The 26,553-nt window shown below is 41.6% G+C and overlaps 1 long non-coding RNA gene across 2 annotated transcripts in view; it reads left to right on the forward strand.

Annotated features, from left to right (window-relative positions):
* The window catches only part of LOC129646280 (uncharacterized), a 45,123-nt gene that overhangs the window by 17,034 nt on the left and 1,536 nt on the right, over positions 1-26,553 (forward strand). The window contains exons 2-3 of one of the 2 annotated variants that reach the window (XR_008711819.1): positions 789-959; positions 20,637-20,767. This is a non-coding gene — a long non-coding RNA (uncharacterized LOC129646280). Of the gene's footprint in view, positions 1-788; positions 960-20,636; positions 21,240-26,553 lie in introns of those variants that run through there. The other variant, XR_008711818.1, reaches the window with a different exon arrangement.

A 26,553-nucleotide genomic window follows, 5' to 3' on the forward strand; every position in this document is an offset into this window, starting at 1 on the left:
GACAGGACTTGTTCCACAACTCCCGCTTTCTACCCTGAGGTTCTCCTCACCAACTAACCCTATTTATTTATTTAAAATATTTTGTTATGAATCGCTTTGAACATACACAAAAATAAAAAGAATAGTATAATGAGCCCCCTCCACCCTGTCCAAGTGCGCATAACTTAACTAGAACAACCGAGAACCCCCAGTCAGTCTTGACCCACCTACACTCTTATCCATTCCCTCTCACCTGTATTATTATTATTATTTTGGTAAAGGTTTATTTATTTGGCTGTCCTGGGTCCTAGTTGCAGCATGCTGGACCTAGTTCCCTGACCAGGGATCGAACTTGGGTCCCAGCATTGGGAGCAGAGTCTTAGCCAGTGGACCACCAGGGAAATTCCTCATATGGTACTATTTTGAAGCAAATTCCAGATGACATATTTTTTTCATAGCAGTTAAGGTACTCTCCTTTTTTTTTTCATCTTTCTTTTCCCCATTTATTCTTGAAATCACAGAACCCTCTAGCACACTTAAAAACATTGATTTAAAAATATCAAATATTGAAAAAATTTAATATCATCAGATATTCCGTCAGCATTGAAATTTCCAATTAACCCTGGCTAAGTCACTTATACTGAGTCCTTGTAGATCTTACAACATGGGGCAAGTTTTAAGCTATAATTTTTTTCATAGTTGCCTCATGACACACACACATTTCGAAAACTGGTCCATCCAAGTTCAAAAGGGTACACATAGTAGAGGTATTTCAATCAGGATGATGTTTGTATTTTCTGTCTTTGGAGGCAAGTCAGAACCCCCAGGAAGAACTGTCATGGAAGGATATGTTGTGGATTGAGGGGACTGACAAAAATTCTGAATGAGAGTGGGAAGTGCAGAAGATGCCAAAAGGAGAGACAGCACGTGTCTCAGGGTAAGGTCAACAGAGGCTGAAGAGACATGGCAGTTTCAAGCAGGTGAGTTTTATGATTGGGAAAAACAGCCCTTGGCTACTAAACTGTTGTTGGTATGATTTGTTGCCATTTCTTATGGGCAGTTTCACTGGCTACAATCAGAACTTTCTGGATGCAACATGAATTTTCTGGATCATAATGTAGTTTGCAAACAGAGTAGTGATTTTTGGTAGGAGATGCAGGTATTAGGAATGGTCTAGAAGCCTTATGAAAAGGGCTGAAATGGCCTCAATCAGTAAACAACTTCTGTAAAATTAGGGATAAGTTTAAGTTACCATGATAATGGAGAATAAAAGGAGAAATGACCAGGGATGGGACTCTTGGCTGCAGGCTCAGGGTCTTTGTTGGTGTTTAACTGATACTGCAGGTTTCTACTGGGCTATCTTCAGAGCTGTTGGGAGCTCTTGAGTGACTTAACATCAAGACATACATAATCGGTTGCTAATTGGCATAATTCATCTTTCTTGATGTATTTGCCTTAAGTCAGCATTTCTCAGCCTGGGTTCTGAGCAACACTAGGTATCTGGTGGCTTTTCCAAAGTCAGATTAAGTTTGGGAAACATGGAACACCCCATTTCCCCTCTCGGAGAGTTACAGTGCCCACTGGTATATTTAAAGTTCTAAAAAATCTTCTGCTGAGCTTTGTGCCTGGCTCAAGCAGACACTAATTCTAATTTTTAATAAATTGATAGATGTTACCCAATATTTTGCAAACTTTATTATTTATGGAAACTATTTCTGTGGAATATCTAATACTAATATCACACATTAGATATTTCTATGGAATATCTAATGTCAATATTGAAAATTAATACCTAATATTAATTTCTATGAATAATAACATTAACATTAACATCCAGTATTAATAATGTCCTATATAGGATATACTTATACTAAAATTTTTTTGTTATTTATCTGATCTCAAATTTGACTGGGCATCCTGTACTATAATTTTCAATATCTGTCAACTCTACTCTGTCTTCATGTTCCTCCAACCCATTGCGTCAGTGGGAGCAGCCATGTTTGAACAAAGGGCCCCTCCTCTTGGCCTTCATGGATTGTTTGAGTTGGGCACCTTATCCAAAGTAAGTCAATCGATCCCTGCCTTGGAAAAGCGGAATTAGAGGCAGAGTACATAGATCAGTCTGGATGCTGCCTTGAATGGAGGAGAGCACATCAATGAGGGAAGTGCTCGTGATGAACATTTTCTACCACCAAGACTGGGAAACAAAAGAAGGAGCCAATGCTAAGAGAAGGAAAGAAGACTTTAGGGTCCCCTAAAATGTTCTAATTCCTTCTTCTTGCCCTTTCTGAAGCTTGGTTATTTAACAACCCTTGAATTCCTTAAGATACCCGGGAGTTCTTATAATACACATTCCCTTTGCTTAAGCTAGTTCAAAGGGATTTCTATTCCTTGCAACCAGAAAATATCCTAATAAAGTGTGATTCTTCCCGGAGAGAAATTGATTAGCTCTGTCATTCATGATTTGCTGTAGTAGGTACGGCATAGAGTGCTGACATGCATTTTGAGAATGAGGTAGCTTATCTTTAAGGAGACCATTTAGAAACTTAGGGTGAGCCTGGGTACATGATAACACAGAGGGCAGGGCCTCGTCGTTTTCCCAGCTAGCTCCATCTCTAGCCTGAAGCTCTCCAGCTTCTAGCAAAGAAAGGAAATCTTAGGAAAATTACAAAACCACCACATAGGCTTTTTCTCTGGGTAAACGGACAAGTTCAGTCTGCATGCCAGATTAAGATACTGTCCTTTACAATCCTGAAGTTCCCAAGACTGGAATCCTGAGTCGAAAATTGGACCCCCCAAGGCTCATGGCTGTTGGCGTTGAGTTAAGTGCCACCCTTTGTTCTTACCATGGGAAGTTCAATTTAGAGCAATTTGGAATGATTCCCTCCAGTCCCAGGGCATCATTAGGTATTTCAAGGCTGGTGGTTAGCTTGGTAAAAACCACTTCCCCATATTAGAAGATCACAGGGACTATTGAAAAGACATCACAGAGTGTATGATTTTAAGCAAGTCATAGTTTTCAGATTACCAGTATTTTCAGACAGTTTAAAAAGTGCTCGTACCTTATATATAAACACAATCTATGTAGTAAAGCTCAGATTGACCTTGGAAAAAGCCTCTTTAATGCAGCATGGACGTGCTGTGGTCTCCTTGGGTATCATGAGGTATTCGGGAATGTTTTATTTTATTTTATATTAGTTTATTTTCCTTAAGGTCAAGACTGGAACAAATGACAGTGAACCTTGATGAACAGATACAGACCACTGATTAGGGGTTAGTAGCTCCTTAATCGATCTTCTATTAAATTGTGGGCCTGATTTCTCTTGCTGTGAGTTTGTTATTTTTTAACATGAATTTATTGTTGGTTGGCTCTGGAGTATGATTCTCACTTTAATACTGTAGGATCAGTGTTTTTTAGCCAGACAACCTCAGTGTCTCTGGAGTTTTCAGCTGCTAAACCTTAATATGATGAATGGGGTATGATATTATGCCCGGAAGATATTAATGGATTCATGCACATAATACAATCATCACCACTGACAGGCCACATCAGCGCTGAGATGTCAACCTGCACTGAAACTATATGTTGAGAAGTACATTTATTTAGACATTTGTTACAAATGATTCCTTCTTTTGAGGATCCAAATGAGGTTTCCTTCCATTCCTCAAAGTGTAGCTTAAAGGCAAGAGATATCTACTCTTGAATAGATATTCCACCTCTACATTGGAACCTGTGTTTGGGTGATGGAGGAGGGATATTATGGGAATGCTGTGGTGGCCTGAATCTTTAACATATCCTTCCAACGCTGATTTGTAAGTTTGGGTTTTATCAGTAAAAAGCAATTTCTAGGAAAGAATTACTCTCATAATGATATGATTTTAGACGAGGATAAAAAGTCTGATATCTGAGATCATACACAACATTGATAAACAGCTATGTTTTTATATTTTCTTGGAATATTCTTGGCTTTGTACTTTATTTCTTCCTTTGCTTTATGTTGGAACTTATGTTCCTTGATGAAGAAATACAGACAGGAGAGCCTTCTGTTTAATACTGGCAGTTAAAGATTTGCTGGTATCCTTAAGAGCTGTTTGTTGAACTCTAGTACTTCTGCAGAGAAGCCACACTGTAGTCTACTTTTATATACTTTGCTCTGTTTGCTTTGGACTTGGCATAAGCTTTGGAGGAGTTTAACTGGGTCTTTGTTTTCTCCTTCCTTTTTTTTTCCCTGAGATACAGTGTTTGAGTCTATGTGTTCAGTTCAGTTCAGACGCTCAGTTGTGTCCGACTCTTTGCAACCCCATGAGTCGCAGCACGCCAGGCCTCCCTGTCCATCACCAACTCCCGGAGTTCACTCAAACTCATGTCCATCGAGTCGGTGATGCTATCCAGCCATCTCATCCTCTGTCGTCCCCTTCTCCTCCTGCCCTCAATCCCTCCCAGCATCAGGGTCTTCCAATGAGTCAACTCTTTGCATGAGGTGGCCAAAGTATTGGAGTTTCAGCTTTAGCATCAGTTCTTCCAATGAACACTCAGGACTGATCTCCTTTAGGATGGACTGGTTGGATCTCCTTGCAGTCCAAGGGACTCTCAAGAGTCTTCTCCAACACCACAGTTCAAAAGCATCAATTCTTTGGCGCTCAGCTTTCTTCACAGTCCAACTCTCACATCCATACATGACCACTGGAAAAACCATAGCCTTGACTAGATGGACCTTTATTGGCAAAGTAATATCTCTGCTTTTGAATATGCTATCTAGGTTGGTCATAACTTTCCTTCCAAGGAGTAAGCATATTTTAATTTCATGGCTGCAATCACCATCTGCAGTGACTTTGGAGCCCAAAAAAATAAAGTCTGACACTGTTTCCACTGTTTCCCCATTTATTTCCCATGAAGTGATAGGTCCAGATGCCATGATCTTAGTTTTCTGAATGTTGAGCTTTAAACCAACTTTTTCACTCTCCTCTTTCACTTTCATCAAGAGGCTTTTTAGTTTCTCTTCACTTTCTGCCATAAGGGTGGTGTCATCTGCATATCTGAGGTTATTGATACTTCTCCCGGCAATCTTGATTTCAGCTTGTACTTCTTCCAGCCCAGCATTTCTCATGATGTACTCTGCATATATGCAGCCATATATAACTTGTTTTTTTTTTAAACTTTGTATTTTGAATTGGAGTATAGCGATAAACAGTGTTGTAATAATTTCAGGTGGACAGCAAAGGTCAGCCATATAAATATCTATATCTACATATATTCTCCCCAAAACTTCCTAACCATTCAGGCTGCTACATAACATTGACCAGAGTTCTCTGCACTATATACAGTAGGTTCTTGTTGGTTATTCATTTTAAGTTATATTATTGTCATCATTATTTTGTGAAGATGCAGCTTTATGGAACGTATTACTATCATAACTAATTGTGTGGTCTTGGGTAATTTAAGCTTCTTGAGCTTCAGTTTCTTTGTTTGAGAGCGATAGATAATAATGGTTATTTCACAGTGTTTGTTGTAAATGTTACATGTGGAGATACATACAGAAATACTTTAAACAGTGTTTGGCATATAAATGTGTACAGAATAAATGTTAGTTATTTTCTTTCCTTCAACTGAACCACCTGGAAGAGAGATTAAAAAATACTGTGACTAATAAGGCAAAAGAAATTGCACTGGAAACAGTCCATGTGGTCTCGGTACCGTTTGTAATCTAGCTGGGGCCTTATTGTTGTTATTTTAGGGGGCAGATGGTTATGATAGCTCTCTTTCAAAAAAATTCATAGGTTCTGATGAGAATAACACAAGCTAGAAGGTTCCTGAACTGTTCACACCAAAAATAACGCCAAATGGTTCTGAAACGTCATCAGAGTCTGAGATTTGTAAAAATGGTTAGATTGTCGTTATAGATAGAATCATATAAAGTCTATTTATCATTCAAAGCTTAGGAATTTATCTTTCTTCAGTAAGTTTGAAAACAAATTTGTAATGAATGCAGTTTTGTCATTTATAACAGAGAAAGTTCTCCCCTTTTGACTGGTTTGTGTTCCTTTTTCGCCCAGGCTCTCATGATTTAGAGAACCTGTCATCACCTGGCTGTATCCACCTTGTAAAGGAAACAAGCTGGTTGATTATTTAGGACTCCCATCCCTTTTGCACTTCATCTGTCTCCTGAATCTGTTTAATGAGATGCCTTGCTTTTTTCAGAACACACTGAAAGAGATGCTCTTTTACCTCTGTGCTATTCCTTTCACTTTGGCATACAAAAGAGCCCCATTGAAAGCAACTTTTAAAGGGGTTGGGTGGGGAAAATGAAGGCTTCCTAGAGAGTGACACCTGAGCTGAGGTCTTGAATGGTGAGCAGGAGTTAGTTAGTCCAAGAAATGAGAAGGAGGCATGGACAAAGGTCTAAGGGCATGGAGTGGCTTGGGAATGTGGAAATGTGATACCGGAGTTGCTGGAGCTTAGAGGTAGGGAGATCAGGAGGAGAAGTTGGAGGTGCTGGCATGGGATAAAGTATGGAAGGCCTAGGTTGCCAGGTTAAGCAGCTTAGAACTTATTAAGTAGGCAATGGTGAGCCTTTGATGAGTTGTAAGGTGGTGGGGGTATGGTCTAATTTTTTTTCTAGGCAGATCAGTGGGCCGGGGGAACAGTGTAGATAGAGGACAAGATGGGCAATGTAGATTATGATTGGCCAAGGCTAGGAGCAGGAGACTAGGGAGTTGGCTGCTGCCAGGGTCTAGCTTAGAGATGATAAGAGTCTGAGTCAGGCTAGTGGTTGAGGGAGAGGGTAATGTGTTGGTCTAGATGACTACCCTGCTGCTAAGCAGCTGCTAAGTCACTTCAGTCGTGTCCGACTCTGTGCGACCCCATAGACGGCAGCCCACCAGGCTTACCTTAACCTCGGCCAAATCTAGCTGGGGGCCTAAATTATGAATATTAGCTATCCCCTTTGATGACCTCACCATGTAATCGTCAACTCCTTCAGTCTGACTTGTACAGGTCTTTGGTTCCAATTGTCTGCACTGTGTAGTTACCTGGAGATTTTGAGAGACTACTGATGCCTGGGTCCCAGCTCCAGAGATTCTGACTTAACTGGTATGGGGTGCAGCCTGGGCATGGGGATCTTTGAACGTTCTCCAGCTGATTCTAGAATGTGTAGCAAAGAGAAGCAGTGGTGCAGGTTACACCAAAACAGCATTAAAAAAAATAGGCATTGTGACAATATTTTCTTTCTATCTTCTCAATCTTGTCTATGGGTTTAGGAACTCATAAACAAGGAAAAAAAAAAAGGTAAAAGGACACAAAAAATGTTCACAATTTTTAGTCAGCCAGGATTATTAAGAATGTTGTGAGTCTTACACAATAGTTGGCCAATACAATTTTGGGAGTTACACACTGAGTCCAAACTGAATTGATTCCATTGAACCAATTGCTTATGGTTACAGATGGCGGTTTGTACAAAGTCTCTGGCAGCACTCTCTTTGGATTAAAACGAATTTTCACTGCCAAGGATTTACTTTGCTTCTACTGTGGATTTATTTTTTTGAGTGTAAAGAAATTTATCCTAACTGGGTTATTTGCACTTATTTGTCTTGAGCTAAATTGTTATCTGGTATCATCACAGGCCTCCTCAATGATGGCCTAGCTCAGTCCTTCTCAAATTTTAATGTCTATGAGAATAACCTAAAAATACTATGAAATGCAGGTTCAGATTCAGTCGCTAAAGGGCAGGGCCTGAAATTCTGTACCTAATGAGCTTTCAGGTCCTGCTGAAGTTGCTGGCCTATTGACCTCACTTTGAGAGGATCAGTGGGACCTAGGAAATATTCTAAAGGCTTTGATTATTCTTCTTTCTCTTCAGTCATGATCATATAAAGAGAAGTATAAAGAAAAGAAGTGATAATATTTAATTTGAAAAAAATCTCTAGGTGAAGACTTACTTGTGGAATACAATTAAATTATTAAATGTTTCCATCTGTGTATGACATTTCTACCAATTTTAAACCTCTTTATTATGCCTTTGAGGATACTGGGAGAAATTACTTCAGCCCATACAAATATAAGATGACACATAATTAATAGTTGACATATTTAATGTATGGCAATAGCTGAAAAGTCATCCTTTCAAAATATCTGACAATATTATTAAACTCAAATCTGGAAAATTTGAGAACATCAAAGTTAGACTATGGGTACTGGGAGAACTCACAGCTCAGTGTATAATCTTTGGAGAACCTTGAATCTAATGACACACAGGTAAGATTTAAGATTTTTTCCCCCTCAGAGTGAAAAGTTCAATAAACTTGATTCAAAATTCATAGGAACCAAAAATATTATATCTTTTGAACTTGGAAAATTTTATATTTCTAATATAGCTAAACAGAGAATATCTAGCAAGGTTTCCCCCCCAACCCCTGTAGGCACAGTTCAAAAGGAATCTTGGTTATATTTTTAAAAGGAGGAAAATGGAAGTTTGAGTCTATAACTAGTATATGAACAATTGTGACCAGTAAGATGTAATGTAACAAAACATAATTTTGACCTCCACTGCTTTTTAAAATTTATTTAATGGAGTGTTTTTTCTCTCATGTTGGGTGAAAATTCTGACATCCTCCAGGAATGTTATAGTCACATATGGAACGGAAAGTCCTACCTACTCTCAATCTTAGCCAAAAGACACCATCTTGATTTTGAAATAGAATTCCAGCTGGATGCATTAATTAGCATGTCAAGTGAAGTGAAGTGAAAGTCGCTCAGTCATGTCTTACTCTTTGTGAATCCATGGACTATACAGTCCATGGAATTCTCCAGGCCAGAATACAGGAGTGGGTACCCTTTCCCTTCTCCAGGGAATCTTCCCAACCCAGGTATCAAACCCAGGTCTCCCACATTGCAGGCGGATTCTTTACCATCTAAGCCACAAAGGAAGCCCAGCACATCAATATACATTAAAAGGTAAGACTACTGTTATCTCAGCCATAACCTGTTCTTCTTTTCCTAACCTGTTTTCCCTCTTTCTCTATTTTCTAAACTTTGGGCTCCTCTGAGGTCAGAGCACAAGAAGGTTGGGAGCAAAAAGGTACAGAAAAGTTCTTACTTGAATGGTATGTTTGTGAGCTGGCTTTGCACAGGCTGGGCCTGGCAGATGCTTAGAGGTGAAGCTTTTTCTCGGGTCCCTCCAACAATAGTTCTAGGAGGTGGGCCATCCATACTATCCCCTAGTTGTGCTCTCTTCTTATTCCTTATTTTCTGGACTTTCTACTCCACGGAGACTTTGGAGCCTCATTTCCTCAGGATGCTCTCTGGGAGCAGAATTAAAAATGATTCCAATCCAGCTCTTTCCCTGTGGGATGGGATTGAGAGTCACACAGGGTAGTGGCTGTCTACAAAAAAATTCCTTTTGCAAATGCTCCCCCAGTATCCACATATGCAACCCTTTTATGGCTTCCTTACAGGTTTTAGGGCTGTTTATCCAGTTTTTAATAATGTTCTTTGAAATTTCCACGAGGTGATTTGGAACCTCACTTTGGAATTTCATATTTATGGAACCTTTGGTGCCTCAGTTCAGCTCAGTTCAGTCGCTCAGTCGTGTCCGACTCTGCGACCCCATGAATTGCAGCACACCAGGCCTCCCTGTCCATTACCAACTCCCGGAGTTCACCCAGACTCATTTCCATCTAGTCGGTGATGCCATCCATCCAGCCATCTCATCCTCTGTTGTCCCTTTTTCTTCCTGCCTCCAATCCCTCCCAGCATCAGAGTCTTTTCCAATGAGTCAACTCTTCACATGAGGTGCCTGAAGTACTGGAGTTTCAGCTTTAGCATCAGTCCTTCCAATTAACACCCAGGACTGGTCTCCTTTAGGATGGACTGGTTGGATCTCCTTGCAGTCCAAAGGACTCTCAAGAGTCTTCTCCAACACTACAGTTCAAAAGCATCAATTCTTCTGTGTCAGCTTTCTTCATAGTCCAACTTTCACATCCATACATAACCACTGGAAAAACCATAGCCTTGACTAGACGGATCTTTGCTGGCAAAGTAATGTCTCTGCTTTTGAATATGCTATCTAGGTTGGCCATAACTTTCCTTCCAAGAGGTAAGTGTCTTTTAATTTCTTGTCTGCAATCACCATCTGCAGTGATTTTGGAGCCCCTGAAAATAAAGTCTGACACTGTTTCCACTGTTTCCCCATCTATTTGCCATGAAGTGATGGGACCAGATGCCATGATCTTAGTTTTCTGTATGTTGAGCTTTAAGCCAACTTTTTCACTCTTCTCTTTCACTTTCATCAAGAGGCTTTTTAGTTCCTCTTCACTTTCTGCCATAAGAGTGGTGTCATCTGCATATCTGAGGTTATTGATATTTCTCCTGACAATCTTGATTCCAGCTTGTGCTTCTTCCAGCTCAGCGTTTCTCATAATGTACTCTGCATATAAGTTAGATAAGCAGGGTGACAATATACAGCCTTGACATACTCCTTTTCCTATTTGGAACCAGTCTGTTGTTCCATATCCAGTTCTAACTGTTGCTTCCTGACCTGCATACAGGTTTCTTAAGAGGCAGGTCAGGTGGTCTGGTATGCCCATCTCGTTCAGAATTTTCCACAGTTTATTGTGATCCACACAGTCAAAGGCTTTGGCATAGTCAGTAAAGCAGAAATAGATGTTTTTCTGGAACTCTCTTGCTTTTTCGATGATCCAGTGGATGTTGGGAATTTGATCTCTGGTTCCTCTGCCTTTTCGAAAACCAGCTTGAACATCTGGAAGTTCACAGTACACGTACTGCTGAAGCCTGGCTTGGAGATTTTTGAGCATTACTTTACTAGTGTGTGAGATGAGTGCAATTGTGCAGTAGTTTGAGCATTCTTTAGCATTGCCTTTCTTTGGGATTGGAATGAAAACTGACCTTTTCCAGTCCTGTGGCCACTGCTGAGTCTTCCAAATTTGCTGACATATTGAGTGCAGCACTTTCACAGCATCATCTTCCAGGATTGAAATAGCTTAACTGGAATTCCATCATCTCCACTAGCTTTGTTCGTAATGATGCTTTCTAAGGCCCATTTGACTTCACATTCCAGGATGTCTGGCTCTAGGTGAATGATCACACCCTTGTAATTATCTTGGTCGTGAAGCTCTTTTTTGTACAGTTCTTCTGTGTATTCTTGCCATCTCTTCTTAATATCTTCTGCTTCTGTTAGGTCCATACCATTTCTGTCCTTTATCGAGCCCATCTTTGCATGAAATGTTCCCTTGGTATCTCTAATTTTCTTGAAGAGATCTCTAGTCTTTCCCATTCTGTTGTTTTCCTCTATTTCTTTGCATTGATCGCTGAGGAAGGCTTTCTTATCTCTCCTGCTATTCTTTGGAACTCTGCATTCAGATGCTTATATCTTTCCTTTTCTCCTTTGCTTTTCACTTCTCTTCTTTTCACAGCTATTTGTAAGGCCTCTCCAGGCAGCCATTTTGCTTTTTTGCATTTCTTTTCCATGGGGATGGTCTTGATCCCTGTCTCCTGTACAATGTCACGAACCTCCATCCATAGTTCATCAGGCACTCTATCAGATCTAGTCCCTTAAATCTATTTCTCACTTCCACTGTATAATCATAAGGAATTCGATTTAGGTCATACCTGAATGGTCTAGTGGTTTTCCCTACTTTCTTCAATTTAAGTCTGAATTTGGCAATAAGGAGTTCATGGTCTGAGCCACAGTCAGCTCCCGGTCTTGTTTTTGCTGACTGTTAGAGCTTCTCCATCTTTGGCTGCAAAGAATATAATTAATCTGATTTCGGTGTTGACCATCTGGTGATGTCCATGGTGCCTAGTAGTAAGTTCCAATTTAATATACTATTATCCTATAATCTAAACTTCTATTCCTCTTCCAAAATAGAGCAGTTCCTAGACTACTGACCTATGTCAAGGTATCTTTCTATGTATTAGGGTTTTTCAACCCCAACACTATTAACATTTTGGGCCAGATAATTCTTTGTTGTAGAGGACTGTCCTGAACCTTGTAGAATGTTCAGCAGCATCCCTGACCTGTTACCCACTAGATGACAGAATCACCCTCTGCCTCCCAGTCCTGACAATAACAATGTGTCCAGACATTGCCAAGTTTCCTGGGAGACAAAACTGCCTTGGGTAAGAACCACTGCCATAAACTTGTGAGTACAGGTCAAAGGGCAAACATGTTAAAAACAAGGTATGCATCATGAGGATTACCTAGAATGGTGGCTCTGGAACCAACCTTACACATCCACCTCATTGACTTCCACTTTATAAAGGAGTAAACAGTTCAGAGAGGTGAATAGATTACCTGGTTGCAAAATCCATATTACGGGTACAACCGGGAAGAACGTAGGTCTTCTGACCTTTGTACAGTGCTCATTGTGAGGTTAGGGATAAATAATTATTAAATCTTAACAGCACTGCTAATTTTAAGGTACCTATGCTTAGAATTTTCTGTGCCAAAAATAGAACCTAGAAAACCCTTATCTAATTAGTTAGTGAATGGCACTGAATTAAAATTGGACACCATAATTAATCAATGCTAAATTGTAGTCAAATCCATTACCCTTGAATAGATTATCTCTGTGACCCACAGTCTCCTTCTGACACCACGCGTTGGGGGTCTGAAGGAGCTGATTGGAGGGCTTTGCGAAGGTGGGAGGCTGGGGGTCGAAGGGACCCTGTAAGTGGCAGTAAATCATTTTTGTGTTATCTGTAGCTTGTTTTTATCTGTGTCACTGCTCCTCTCCATTAACAAAGCTAATTGAGAATTGACTATTGCAAACTTTTATTTTAGAAGGCCAGAGATGCAGGAAAAATGGAAACTTTTCAATTGTCTATTCTAACTATGGTCAATTTCAGGACCACATGATCAAATTTCAGAAACTTTTCTTTCTCTGTTTGTTTGTTTGTTTTAACTAGAGTGCCCTTCAAGTTTCTTTTTTTTTAATTGTTGTTTTCTGTTTCTTCCTTTTAATCACTGAACAAAATAAACGCTTTTCAAAGAATTGTTAGTTTTCTTTTTCTCAAAGTCTTGCAAGAAACAGGCTTTGGAAGTAAAATTTAGCAATTTCCCTAGTATTTTATTTCCTGAAGAGTACCTTTCATTTCTGAATTTTACTTGTGTGCTTAGATAGGAAATGCAGTGTTTTTAATTGCATAGGAATCGCCACCTGAATGCTTGCCGTCCACCTGAACTCAGCTTCAGTCTCAAGTTGTTGGGACTCAATGCCCGCCTCCCGAAGGAGCCCCTCTCTCTCAGTCTGGCTGCAGTACTACTCCATTAGAAATGTAGAAATTGGGACTTCCCTGGTGGGCCAGTGGTTAAGACTTTGCCTTCCAATGTAGGAATGTGGTTTGTTTCCTGGTCAGGGAGGGAGCTAAGATTCCACATGTATTGTAGGCAAAAAACCAAAACATAAAAGCAATATTGTAGCAAATTCAATAAAGACTTTGAAAATGGTCCACATCAGAAAAATCTTTTTTAAAACATGGAAATTATCAGTGAGTCTTCTCTCTTACGGAGCTTTTCTAGTGGCTCAGAGGTAAATACTCTGTCTGCAATGTAGGAGACGTGGGTTTGTTCCCTGGATCAGGAAGACGCCCTGGAGGAGGAAATGGAAACTCACTCCAGTATTCTTGCCAGGAAAATCCCATGGACAGAGGAGCCTGGCTATAAGGTTGCAAAGAGTCAGACACAACTGAAGCGGCTTAGCTCACACACATTGTCCATTTATTGGACACTTACTGTGCCCCAGACACTATGCCAACATGTTTCCAGACTTTTAATCCTCACAACACTCCTTGGCAGGCAGGTATCACTGTTCCATGTCTCAGGTGAAGGAACTAATCAGCATGCCCAAGGTCGTTCAGTCACAAGTGGTGGAGTTTCTGGAAATCCCTGCCCATGCTCTTTTTATTCCCCATAGTGCACAGCTTGTAAGATTTTCCCCGACCGGGGATTGAACTTGGGCCCTCACAGTGAATTATCTCCCTTTTTGCCCTTTGGGTGTGGCCCGTGCTTTTAACCACCACATGGTACTGTCTCCCCATTCACTTAGAATCCTGGGCCAGTTGTCTCTTAAAAATGTCTCCAGGGGTTGTCCTTTCCTCTGTGGTCTATGCCTTATACCTGGATTCTTCTCAGAGCCTCCTGTGCAATGGCACATGCCTCACACCATCTGTACCTAAATCTTGCTTTTAATAAGACATTCCTCCCATCTAAATCTGTCAAGTGCATCTGCATTCTTTATTATGTCACTCTAGTAGCTGTCCTGATCCTGTGCTCTTGGAAACCTGATGTCCAGAACTTTAAAAAGCTACTTGACTATGCAAAATATGTCCTGAAACCTATCAATTGAAGAAGCTCCAAGGTTTCTTTCTGAGAGATGGAGGCCTGCAGATGGAAGAACTATGATGAGGTAGAAGGGGGAACGGCGGGCGTGGCAGACTTTAATGGGTTAAGCAGATAAAACAGAGGAACAATCTCTGGAAATAATATGGCACCACCTGGAATTCATCTTAACCCAGAGACTGCACAAGCAATAGGCTGGGACACTTCCATAGCACGAGAGCGTTTGCTCACTAACTCGTTCAGTGTTAGGCTGAACTGTCTAGAGAGTGAAGGTGTCCCCTTCCTCCCTTGGTGCCATGTGTGTGTCCCTCCCACGCATGCTCAGTCTACGAGGATGACTTCTGATAGAGGAGGACCGTTCCTCAATCGGGGGAGCTCCTGCTAGCTTGCTTTTTTTTTTTTTTTTTAATTAATTTTTATTGGAATATAGGTGCTTTACAATATTAGTATGGCAAAATGAATCAGCCATCTGTGTCCATATATCCCCTCTCTTTTGAACTTGCTTTGCATTCAGATCATCCCAGTGCATTAAGGTAGAGTTCTCTGTGCTATAGAGTATGTTCCCATTAGTTACCTATTTTACACTTAGTATGAATAGTGTAATCGCAATCCCCCAATTCAAACAAACTTTCATTTATTTATTCATCCATCCTCACATCCTTCCGTCCAGTTAAATATTTATTAGGCCTGGTTCCTAAGCTGGCAACTCATCAGCAAAGACAGTTCTTGCCCTTTGAAAGTTGATATTCAGTTGAGAGGGGAAATGGGTAGGTGAATGGATACTTCAGATAGTGACAAGTCCTGTAAATGAGATACAGTAGAAGACGGGAGAGACTAAAGAGGACCGGAGGTGCTATTTTAGCTAGGAAGGCAGGGGAGGCCTCTGCGGGGGCTGACTTCGAGAGGGACTGAAGGGTGAGTGTCACCCACTCACCGCACATTTGGGAGACAGGCCTTCTAGGCTGAGGCAGCAGCAGGCAGGCAGGTGTGACAGAAGCAGAGGAAAAGCCTGAGACAGCCCTGAGAATGCGCTGACATCCGTAGTATGGATACGAGATTCTGCACCCCGGCTGGCAGCGAGGTGGGGACAGCACCAGAGCAGCTGCGTACCAGGTGAGGGGCGTGTGTGCTCCCCGCGTTCCAGGCGCCGAGTCATTTAGAAATAGTATCTCGTCTTATTATGTCTTTAAGTTGACTTGTACTTTCATTAAGGTAATGCATGCATATAGTTAATCAAGGAGAAAGGCTTGTAACAAACAGTGGGAAGCCTCTGCTTGGTCCTCCCGCCTCTAATCTTTTTCTTCAGAGGCAACCACTTTCAACTTTTTTTTTTTTAATTTTATTTTATTTTTAAACTTTACAATATTGTATTGGTTTTGCCAAATATCGAAATGAATCCGCCACAGGTATACATGTGTTCCCCATCCTGAACCCTCCTCCCTCCTCCCTCCCAATGCCATCCCTCTGGGTCGTCTCAGTGCACCAGCCCCGAGCATCAGTATCGTGCATCGAACTGTTTCTTCTGCAAAGAGTCGGACACGACTGAGCGACTTTCCCTTTGCTTCCGGTGTTTACGCCTTTATTTCCAGATCCTGTGCTCACGCTGTTACCTCACGCCTTAGTCCTTTCCTGACTTTCTTGTGTGATAGATGAATGCTTCAGCTCTCTGATTCACCTCCCTCCTTTCCTAGCTCCAACCCTTGGATACACTTACCACAATTTTTGTTCAGTTAATATTCAGTGTTTACATGGTGTTGACTGGGTGAATATTGTTTATTGTCAAGTCAACAAACATAATCATTTTTCCTCAAACTATCTTAACCTTTTATTTCCCCTGGAGTAAATAATTGCCCCCCCTCCACCTTTTTTTTTTTTTTTTTTAAACTTGCTCAGTTCTAAGTACAGATCACTACTATTTTTTCCAGATTTGCTAACAGATATGTCACCTGATGTCTGTCAATAATTTGTCCATTTCCAAACACTCATTTATGGTCTTCCTCCTGCCCCACAGCCTTCCCCATTTGGAGGAGTGCTCTTTGGGTGTGGAAAATACCTCTTATCCACTTTCCTGTGCTAGATTTCCTCTTTCCTGGATCCCATTCTTCTTTTCTTTTTGGTTAATTTCCTGAATTTGCTGAAGGATATCCTCCAGGAACTTCCTAAGAAGGGGTGCATGGGAAGAATTTTTTTATTACTTGCATGTCTAAAAATAAATTTATTCAAACCTCATATTTGACTGAAAATTGGGCTGGGTATATCATTCTAGATGGAAAATAACTTTTCCTTGGAATTTTGAAGGTATTTGTCTATGTTTAGAAAAAGTCTTATAACATTCTGATATCTCTGTTTTCATATAAATCTGTTTCTTTCTTCTTTAAAAACTCTTATATTCATTCTATTCCTGGTCTCCTGAGATTTGAGATTGTTGTACACCTTAATCGTCCTTCAAAAACACGCTGGAAATGTGTCCTGAAAAGAGTTGCAAAGTTTCCAGAGATTCTGAGGCCATTAAACAAACAACAATAATAACCAAAAACCCTTTTGGGAGAAGGGTATGATGCTAATGGAGATGGTGATCAGAAGGGAATTAGGCACTTTTGAAAGCAATTAAAATATTCGATACTTTTTTGGCCTCCTTTAAAACAGCGATTCTCAACCAGGTGTGATTTTGCTGCGCAGAGGACCTTTGGCAATGTCTGGAGATACTTTTGGTGGTCACGGCTTTGGATGGGGGAGGCTTGCTGCGGGCATGCAGTGGCTAGAGGCTAGGGGTGATGCTAACCCCCATACAATGTGCAGGACAGCCCGCCCCCTCCCCACAACAGTGAAGAATTATCAGGTCCAAAAAGTCAGTAGGAAGGGCTTTGGCCAGGCTGATGCTCTCTCCCCTCTCCCACCTGTGGCCAAAGGCATCCGGGTGTCTCCCAGTTGGCCTGGGGGTGCCAGTTCACTCTGCTCCACCACTGAAGCTGAAACTCAGACCCCATGCATACCAATGGCTAATTAATTCATGTTAATGTATGGCAAAAACCAACTCAATATTGTAAAGTAATTATCTTTCGATTAAAAATAAATAAATAAAAAGCTCAGTGCTGTGGTTGAGGAAATCTGCTGTAAAGATTTCAAGTTTCTTTCTTAGAGATGTTAGCAACCATAAGCAGATTGGTTTCATTCTCCTCCATGCATCAATTCCACACATGTGTAACTGCATGTCTGGTAAGTAGCAGGCACTGTGCTGGCCCTCACAGAACTTAGAGTCTCCTGAGGTAAACGGGCTTGCTTTTAATTTGGGGCATGTTTAGAGAATCCATGAAATAGCTTAATCTTCTCTCAATCTGGGGGTTGCAAAAACAAGTTTCTTCAAGGAATAAGCCCTCTCTCCAAGTTTTGCTGTATTTGGGTCTATACGTTCCCATCCCAGTGGCACCCCACTCCAGTACTCTTGCCTGGAAAATCCCATGGATAGAGGAGCCTGGTGGGCTGCAATCCATGAGGTTGCTAAGAGTCAGACACGACTTCACTTTCACTTTTCACTTTCATGCATTGGAGAAGGAAATGGCAACTCACTCCAGTGTTCTTGCCTGGAGAATCCCAGGGACGGGGGAGCCTGGTGGGCTGCTGTCTATGGGGTCGCACAGAGTTGGACACGACTGAAGCGACTTAGCAGCAGCAGCAGCAGCAGTTCCCATCCCAGACCCTAGAGAGAGGGTGCTAGGAGTGATGATGAGGTAGGTCGAAGTGCATTGACCAACGATGGAGACATCCACGTACCTTAACATCGACCCTTAGCCCTGGATGAGACCCGTGTCTTTACACTCTGCGCTAAAATCAGCTGAAATGGCTGGTTGGAAATGCAGATTCCTAGGACCTGACTCAGACGAAGTGGAATCAGAATCACTAGGGTGTGGCTAAGGAAAAGTATGTTAACAAGCTGCCTAAGGGGCTTTTTGTGCAGTGATTATTTGAAAGCATCTGGCCCTGACTGTGCTGTGGTGAAAATAGCCTTTGCATTCAGGACTGAAAGTGGTGGTGATTAGCTCACAACAATGTCTTTAATTTTTGGAAGAAGGTGAACCAGTAGCAACAAGTTTGGAGCACCAACACTTGTCTTCACATGGCCCCAACTGACTCTGAGTTCACCGCTTATTAGCTGTGTGACACTGAGGAAATAATCCAGCCTCTCTGAACCCCAGTTTCCCTTTTCTGTAAAATGGAAATAGCAGTGTATATTTCATAAGGTGAATGTTGGGATTCATGTGAAATGTTTAGCACAGAGTTTGGTCATAATCAGTGCTCAATATCACAGTTATGAAGAACCCCAGCTGTTGTGATCCTGAAAAGAAAATTCTTGATCTAAACTTCAGTGATTTCTCAAGGAAAAGATGGTGTCTTCTGTTTCAGTGTTGTTCCCCCCTCTTTCTTCCTTAGGATCATGAGACCTGAGTATTGGTAATGTTCTCAGGAGCCCCCTGTCTCCAGTCTTCATGCCTGTGCATGCTCATATACCTTACACACGAGTGGGCACATGTCCTCTCTCCCACACGCAAACACCATGCATACCTCATGGCTTTCTCCTTTGGGACCTAAGCATCTGACATTCTTTGTTCTGGAAACGTGTCTTGTCAGCACGCTGCTCTCTAAGATCCGCACTAAACAGCGGCTCGTCGGCAGTAATAATCAGTGCCTTTTAGACGATACAGGCTTAATGGTAACAAGTGGGTAGGGTGGGGAAGCTGGAGGCAGGAGCAGTGGGGAGAGCGGTAGACCAAGTAGCACGGCACAGTCAGCAGCTTTATTTGTGGGGCAGCTGGAAAGTGGAAGGTGTCCTCTCCCCCTTATGGGGCCTGCGGTGCCAGGTTTAGGGGTGAAGTGGAGACGGAACACCCTCCTGGGAGCAGGGCTGGCTGGCGCTGAAGGAGTGTGGTGTCATCGGAGCCAGGCTGGGAGCCCTCTACAGGCTCTTCCCATCATAGTTTTGCGATTAGTCACACTTCCTGCAGAAAACAGGCAGATGCAGAGAGGGAATCCTACTGTGAGGTTTGGAGAGGATTTCAAATGGGTCTTTTCTGAAAATAAGGTTGAAGGTAGGAAGAAGAGGAGGAACTTTCTCTGGGTCCGGTGCTAGTTGAGCCTTAGCAGTAGGGATGTCCACAGATCCGGGGACCTCCAGGTCCCTACGTCCACGTGTCGGACTTGGCTGTTCACGTGGCTCTGACCAGCACTCAGATTTAGTGGACCATTGGGATGTGGGTGAAGAAGGGTTTCTTAAGTGGGTTTGACTCTGTTGGTCAGCATCTGTTGAGCACTGCCAGGGGACAGCTAGGAAAACTGGCTAAATCACTGGGCAAAGTACTTAATCTCTCTAGCCTCAGTTTCCTCATCTGTGAATTGGGCTACACAAAGGCTTTATCGCATAGGATTGTTGTGAGTATTACAGGAGAGAAGGCTCAAGAGCACTTCAACGGGGATCTGGTACACAGTGGGCCTTCTGGAGAAATCTGGACTATTATTCTCATGAGAAATTCATCAATACTCGATGTTGTGGGCAGGCTTGCTGAGATATGGTGAAAGTCTATGGCTTTTTATTACATTTTGAAGTCTAAAAGAGTGATTTCTTTATGTACTCAACATTTTCTGGAAATGCAATACAGTTAGTATTTCTGGAAATACAATACAGTACGGTTGAAATTTAGTCCTAAGAGGTAAGCTCAGGGCTCTTGCTGTTGCAGCAGTGATGACTGGTATGTTGAAAGAAAGCAGGTTGCGTTCAACTTGAAGCCAACAAAGAACCTTCTCGGCTTTGAACCTTAAACTTTACAAAGGAACAAATGAAGTGCATTGGAGCAAAAGTTCTTCAGCTCTTCTGCCACCAACAGATAGGGTTAAGGGTCCCTTAGTCCCTCTTTGGACTTAAGGAAAAATGTGGACTTTGGGACCACCTTTGTAAGAAGGCTAACTTTTTGTACATCTTTTTTTTTTTTTTTTTTAACCACAGGACTTTGGGAGAATAGATTCCAACCATAGGGAGATGGTAAACCAAGAATATTTTTTAAAAGAATCTAGCATTTTGTTTTTTCAGAAGTAAAGTGACAACTGCTGGTCGAAAAGCATATTTTTGTTATTAAGGAAGCAAATTAAAATTGCAAGAAAACAATGGAATGATCAGCTTGCAAAAGTTATTTGCTTTGATTAAAAGCACCAATAAATGTGTCTTGGTGCTATAAACTGCTTCATTTAGCACTTGACATATAATAGATTTTTTTTGCAGCGTAATATCTCCATTGAAATATAATTATTTTGCAGATTGCTCAGCTGAATACCCTTATAAACATGCTGTTGGGGGATTCACCCCGGGCGATCATCAGGAGATCCTGACAATGTGCACAGTTGATGGACACATGAGGGATGTAGCAGTCGAGCTTGGAGCAGAGAAGGTGATTTGTTGCAGAGCAATTACCCTAATGCATTTTTAAAAGCATAAAATAAAGTATCGTTTCATTTGCTGAAAAGGTATTTTAGGTGCTTCGGTAAAGCACTGACAGAATATTTTGATTGTCAGCTTTTTCTTTTTTTTTAAGTTAGATAATTACATTTACCAGTTAAAGAATTGCCATTTAAAAATAATATTTTGTCTAAATGTTTAAAGATGTCTATTAAAAATGTATACTGAACATGACAGCGGCCTTTTCATACTGTAATTCTAGTCGGTGGTCTGAAAACAATTAGCATGGAAAAAGAATGTACATTTATTCAGTGTTAGCTGGAGAGTCAAGATCTGTAGAGTGTGGTGAGGGTGTCCTGATGATTTTTAAAATAGCACTATTTTGCTCAGATGACACTTCTAAGAAAGGTTCTGTAGTTATGTGTGTATTTAGTTTCTTCAGTAATCTTTCTAGAGAGCAAAGCACACAGTGGGCTGTGGTCTGGGGCACGCTCTGCCTCATGCATAAGAAAGGAGAGAAGATGGAGAGAAACTTTAATAAAATAGCCAAATGTTACTCATCTATTTAGGCTGGTCTTTCAACTGGTATACACTAGAATGGCTGCACTGGTTGGTACCCATTGCAACATTTGCTCACCTGTAGGTTAAAAGTCCTTCCTGGAGCCCCGCCCTGTGCAGCCCCCTCAGATCCCTCCCTGAGACCTTCCAGCTCGCTCTGCCATCCAGCAACCAAAGGACTAATGCCTGCCCCAACAGGGGGCTGCCAGGCCCTGCCCCAGCCAAGCTGGCATCCATTCCAGTTGGCGGGAGTCTGGGCCATACTGGTTATCACCCCTGTTTAGATGAATCTTTGGCTTTAGCCTAGGAATGTTTAGAATATTTCAAAGCAATGTGTGGAGGCTGGCATGTGGTATGGGGCAAGAAACTGGTAAGAAATGCCATTCCCTGGTCCCTGTAATCTAGGTAGAGTGGTTTAGCTGCAAAGCCAAGTCCGCCTCTTTTTGATCCCATGGACTGTTGCAATCTAGGTAGAGTACATTCAAGCTTAACATGTCTGAGCTTCTGCCAAGAGAGGGAGGATCTGGGGCAGAGATTGGTGCTCCAGGACAGCAGCTTGGGGTCTTTCTCGCTGCCTCAAGCAAGGAATGTTAGAATTGAATTGAATGCCTCAATGGCAGGAATATTAGACAGCTCTCTCAGGTCAGGAATAATCCAGGTGAACGAAGAAGGGAGCTGGTGAGATTATGCAAAAACACACAGTAATGATGGGGTGAAGCAATTAGGTCAGTGCTCTGTCCTTGACTCTTAAACAGGCAAATTGAAATTTTGAGGCAGATTTCTGAGGGAGACCCGATAACTTGCTATGATCTAACTCACATCAAAGAAGTCCCACGGGGCCTGTTGGAGGCTGGCTGTCCATTAGAGAGCACTGAGGTGCTCTTGACATATAATAGAACGTCTTGACACTGAGGTGCTCCTATCTTTCTCCAAATGGACACTGAGAGTCCAAAGCCTCCTTTCCCCTCATGGGACATGTTTTCAATACTAGTCATTGTATGTAAAAACCCAACAGGTCTCAGTACAATAGGAACAGAGCAGAAATTTCTCAACTTAATAAAGACTAAAAAAACCTACAGCTGACATCATACTTAATGGTTAGAAACCTGAAGTTTCCCCACTAAGATCAGGTACAACTTTCAGTATTATTCTGAAAGTCCTTGCTAATGCAATAGGTGAGAAAAGGAAATTAAAAAATGTACTTATTGGGAAGGAAGAAATAAAATAGTCTTTGTTCTCAGGTGATATGATTACCTACTGGATTGTTCTGCCTAAGTATTGACCAAAATATCTCCTGTAACTAATAAGTGTTTATAAAAAGGTTACAGAATACAAAGTTACTATATAAAAGCCAATCACTTTCCTATATGCCAGCAATGAACAATGGAATTTGAAATTTAAAATGAAACACCATTTACATTAGTAACCCCCAAAATAAAATACTTAGGCATAAATTTAACAAAATACATATAAGATCTGTATGTGGAACACTACAAAACTCTGATGAAATAAATCAAAGAAGAAATAAATAAATAAGTGGAGAGATATTTCCTGTTCACAAACAGAAAAATCTCAATATTATCAAGGTACAGTTCTTCCCAACTTTATTGGTTAAGTACCTGGTGGCTCAGATGGTAAAGAATCTGCCTGCAGTGCTGAAGACCTGGGTCGATCCCTGGGTTGGGATGATCCCCTGGAAAAGGCAATGACAACCCACTCCAGTATTCTTGCCTCAAAGGATTTGGAAACTTATATCCATACAGAAACCTGAATGTAGATGTTTATAGCAGATTTTCCCATAACGTCCAAGAGGTAGAAGCAACCAAGATGTCCTTCAGTGGGTGAATGGATCAATCAACTGTGATACATCCAGACAATGGAATATTATTTAGTGCTGAGAGACTGATCCAGACTTGCCGGTGAGTGTCCAGGAGTCTCCAGCAGAGGCGTGGGTTGGTGGTGGCTTGCTGCAGGGTTGGGGGCACTGCGTGCACGGGATCTTTTGAAGGAGGTCACCATTATCTTCATTACCCCCACCATAGTTTGGCCTTAGGTCAAACAACAGGGAGGGAACACAGCCCTGCCCATCAACAGAAAATTGGATTAAAGATTTACTGAGCATTGCTCTGCCCATTATACAAGATCCAGTTTCCTCCTCAGTCAGTCTCTCCCATCAGGAAGCTTCCATAAGCCTCTTATCCTTCTCCAGCAGAAGGCAGACAGAATGAAAACCACAATCACAGAAAACTGTAGTCTGATCACATGGACCACAGCCTTGTCTAACTCAATGAAACTATAAGCCATGCCCTGTAGGGCCACCCAAGGCAGATGGGTCATGGTGGAGAGTTCCAACAAAACGTGGTCCACTGGTGAAGGGAATGGCAAACCACTTCATTATTCTTGCCTTGAGAACCCCATGAACAGTATGAAAAGACAAAAAGATAGGACACTGAAAGATGAACTTTCCAGGTCGGTAGGTGCCCAGTATGCTATGGGAGATCAGTGGAGAAGTAACTCCAGAAAGAATGAAGAGACAGAGCGAAAACAACACCCAGTTGTGGATGTACTGGTGATGGAAGTAAAGTCCAATGCTGTAAAGAGAAATATTGCATAGAAACCTGGAATGTTAGATCTATGAATCAAGGCAAATTGGAAGTGGTCAAACAGGAGATGGCAAGAGTGAACATCAACATTTTAGGAATCAGCAAACTAAAATGGGCTGGAATGGGTGAATTTAACTCAGATGACCTTTATATCTACTACTGTGGGCAAGAATCCCTTAGAAGAAATGGAGTAGCCATCATAGTCAACAAAGGAGTCCAAAATGCAGTACTTGGATACAATCTCAAAAACAAATGATCTCTGTTCATTTCTAAGGCAAATCATTCAATTTCAAAGTAATCCATGTCTATGCCCCGACCAGTAATGCTGAAGAAGCTGAAGTCTAACAGTTCTATGAAGGCCTACAAGACCTTCTAGAACTAACATCCAAAAAAGATATCCTCTTCATGACAAGGGACTGGAATGCAAAAGTAGGAAGTCAAGAGATACCTGAAGTAACAGGCAAATTTGGCCTTGGAGTACAGAATGAAGCAGGGCAAAGGCTAATAGAGTTTTGCCAAGAGAACGCACTGGACATAGCAAACACCCGTTCCAACAACATAAGAGAAGACTACACATGGACATCACCAGACGATCAATACTGAAATCAGATTGATTACATTCTTTACAGCCAAAGATGGACAAGCTCTATACAGGCAGCAAAAACAAGACCAGAAGCTGACTGTGGCTCAGATCATGAACTCCTTATTGCCAAATTCAGACTTACATTGAGAAAGTAGAGAAAACCACTAAACCATTCAGTTCAGTTCAGTTCAGTTGAGTCGCTCAGTTGTGTCTAACTCTTTGCGACCCCAGGAAATGCAGCACACCAGGCCTCCCTGTCCATCACCAACTCCCAGAGTTCACTCAAACTCATGTCCATCGAGTCGGAGATGCCATCCAGCCATCTCATCCTCTGTCGTCTCCTTCTCCTCCTGCCCCTAATCCCTCCCAGCATCAGAGTCTCTTCCAATGAGTCAACTCTTCGCATGAGGTGGCCAAAGAATTGGAGTTTCAGATTCAACATCAGTCCTTCCAATGAACACCCAGGATTGATCTCCTTTAGAATGGTCCTTGCAGTCCAAGGGACTCTCAAGAGTCTTCTCCAACACCACAGTTCAAAAGCATCAATTCTTCAGTGCTCAGCTTTCTTCACAGTCCAACTCTCACACCCATACAGGACCACTGGAAAAACTGTAGCCTTGACTAGACAGAAGCACGCTGGCTGCAACAGACCACACAGACCATTCAGGCATGACCTAAATCAAATCCCTTACAATTATACAGTGAAAGTGAGAAATAGATTCAAGGATTAGATCTGATAGAGTGCCTGAAAAACTATGGATGGAGGTTTGTGACATTGTACAGGAGGCAGAGATCAAGACCATCTCCAAGAAAAAGAAATTCATAAAAGCAAAATGGTTGTCAGAGGAGGCCTTACAAATAGTTTAGAAAAGAAGAGAAGCTAAAGACAAAGGAGAAAAGGAAAGATATACCCATTTGAATGCAGAGTTCCAAAGAATAGCAAGGAGAGATAAGAAAGCCTTCCTCAGTGATCAATGCAAAGAAATAGAGGAAAACGACAGAATGGGAAAGACTAGAGATCTCTTCAAGAAAATTAGAGAGACCAAGGGAACATTTCATGCAAAGATGGGCTCAATAAAGGACAGAAATGGTATGGACCTTACAGAAGCAGGAGATATTAGTAAGAGGTGGCAAGAATACACAGAAGAACTATACAAAAAAGATCTTCATGACACAGATAATCACGATGGTGTGATCACTGACCTAGAGCCAGACATCCTGGAATGCAAAGTCAAGCGGGCCTTAGGAAGCATCACTACGAACAAAGCTAGTAGAGGTGATGGAATTCCAGTTGAGCTATTTCAAATCCTAAAAGATGATGCTGTGAAAGTGCTGCACTTAATATGTCAGCAAATTTGGAAGACTCAGCAGTGGCCACAGGACTGGAAAAGGTCAGTTTTCATTCCAATCCCAAAGAAAGGCAATGCCAAAGAATGCTCAAACTACCATACAATTGCACTCAGCTCACACGCTAGCAAAGTAACGCTCAAAATTCTGCAAGCCAGGCTTCAACAGTACGTGAACCATGAACTTCCAGAAGTTCAAGCTGAATTTAGAAAAGGCAGAGGAACCAGAGATCAAATTGCCAACATCTGTTGGATCATTGAAAATGCAAGAAAGTTCCAGAAAAACATCTACTTCTGCTTTATTGGCTACACCAAAGCCTTTGACTATGTACATCACAACAAACTGTGGAAAATTCTGAAAGGGAAGGGAGTACCAGACCACCTGAACTGCCTTCTGAGAAATCTGTATGCAGGTCAAGAAGCAACAGTTATAACTAGACATGGAACAACAGACTGGTTCCAAATTGGGAAAGGAGTACATCAAGGCTGTATGTTGTCACTCTGCTTATTCAACATAGATGCAAAGTACATTATGAGAACTACTGGGCTGGATGAAGCACAAGCTGGAATCAAGATTGCTGGGAGAAATATCAATAACCTCAGATAAGCAGATGACACCACCCTTATGGCAGAAAGCAAAGAAGAACTAAAGAGCCTCTTGATGAAAGTGAAAGAGGAGAGTGAAAAG

Source organism: Bubalus kerabau, chromosome 3 (genome assembly GCF_029407905.1).
Source record: "Bubalus kerabau isolate K-KA32 ecotype Philippines breed swamp buffalo chromosome 3, PCC_UOA_SB_1v2, whole genome shotgun sequence".
NCBI lineage: Eukaryota > Metazoa > Chordata > Mammalia > Artiodactyla > Bovidae > Bubalus > Bubalus kerabau.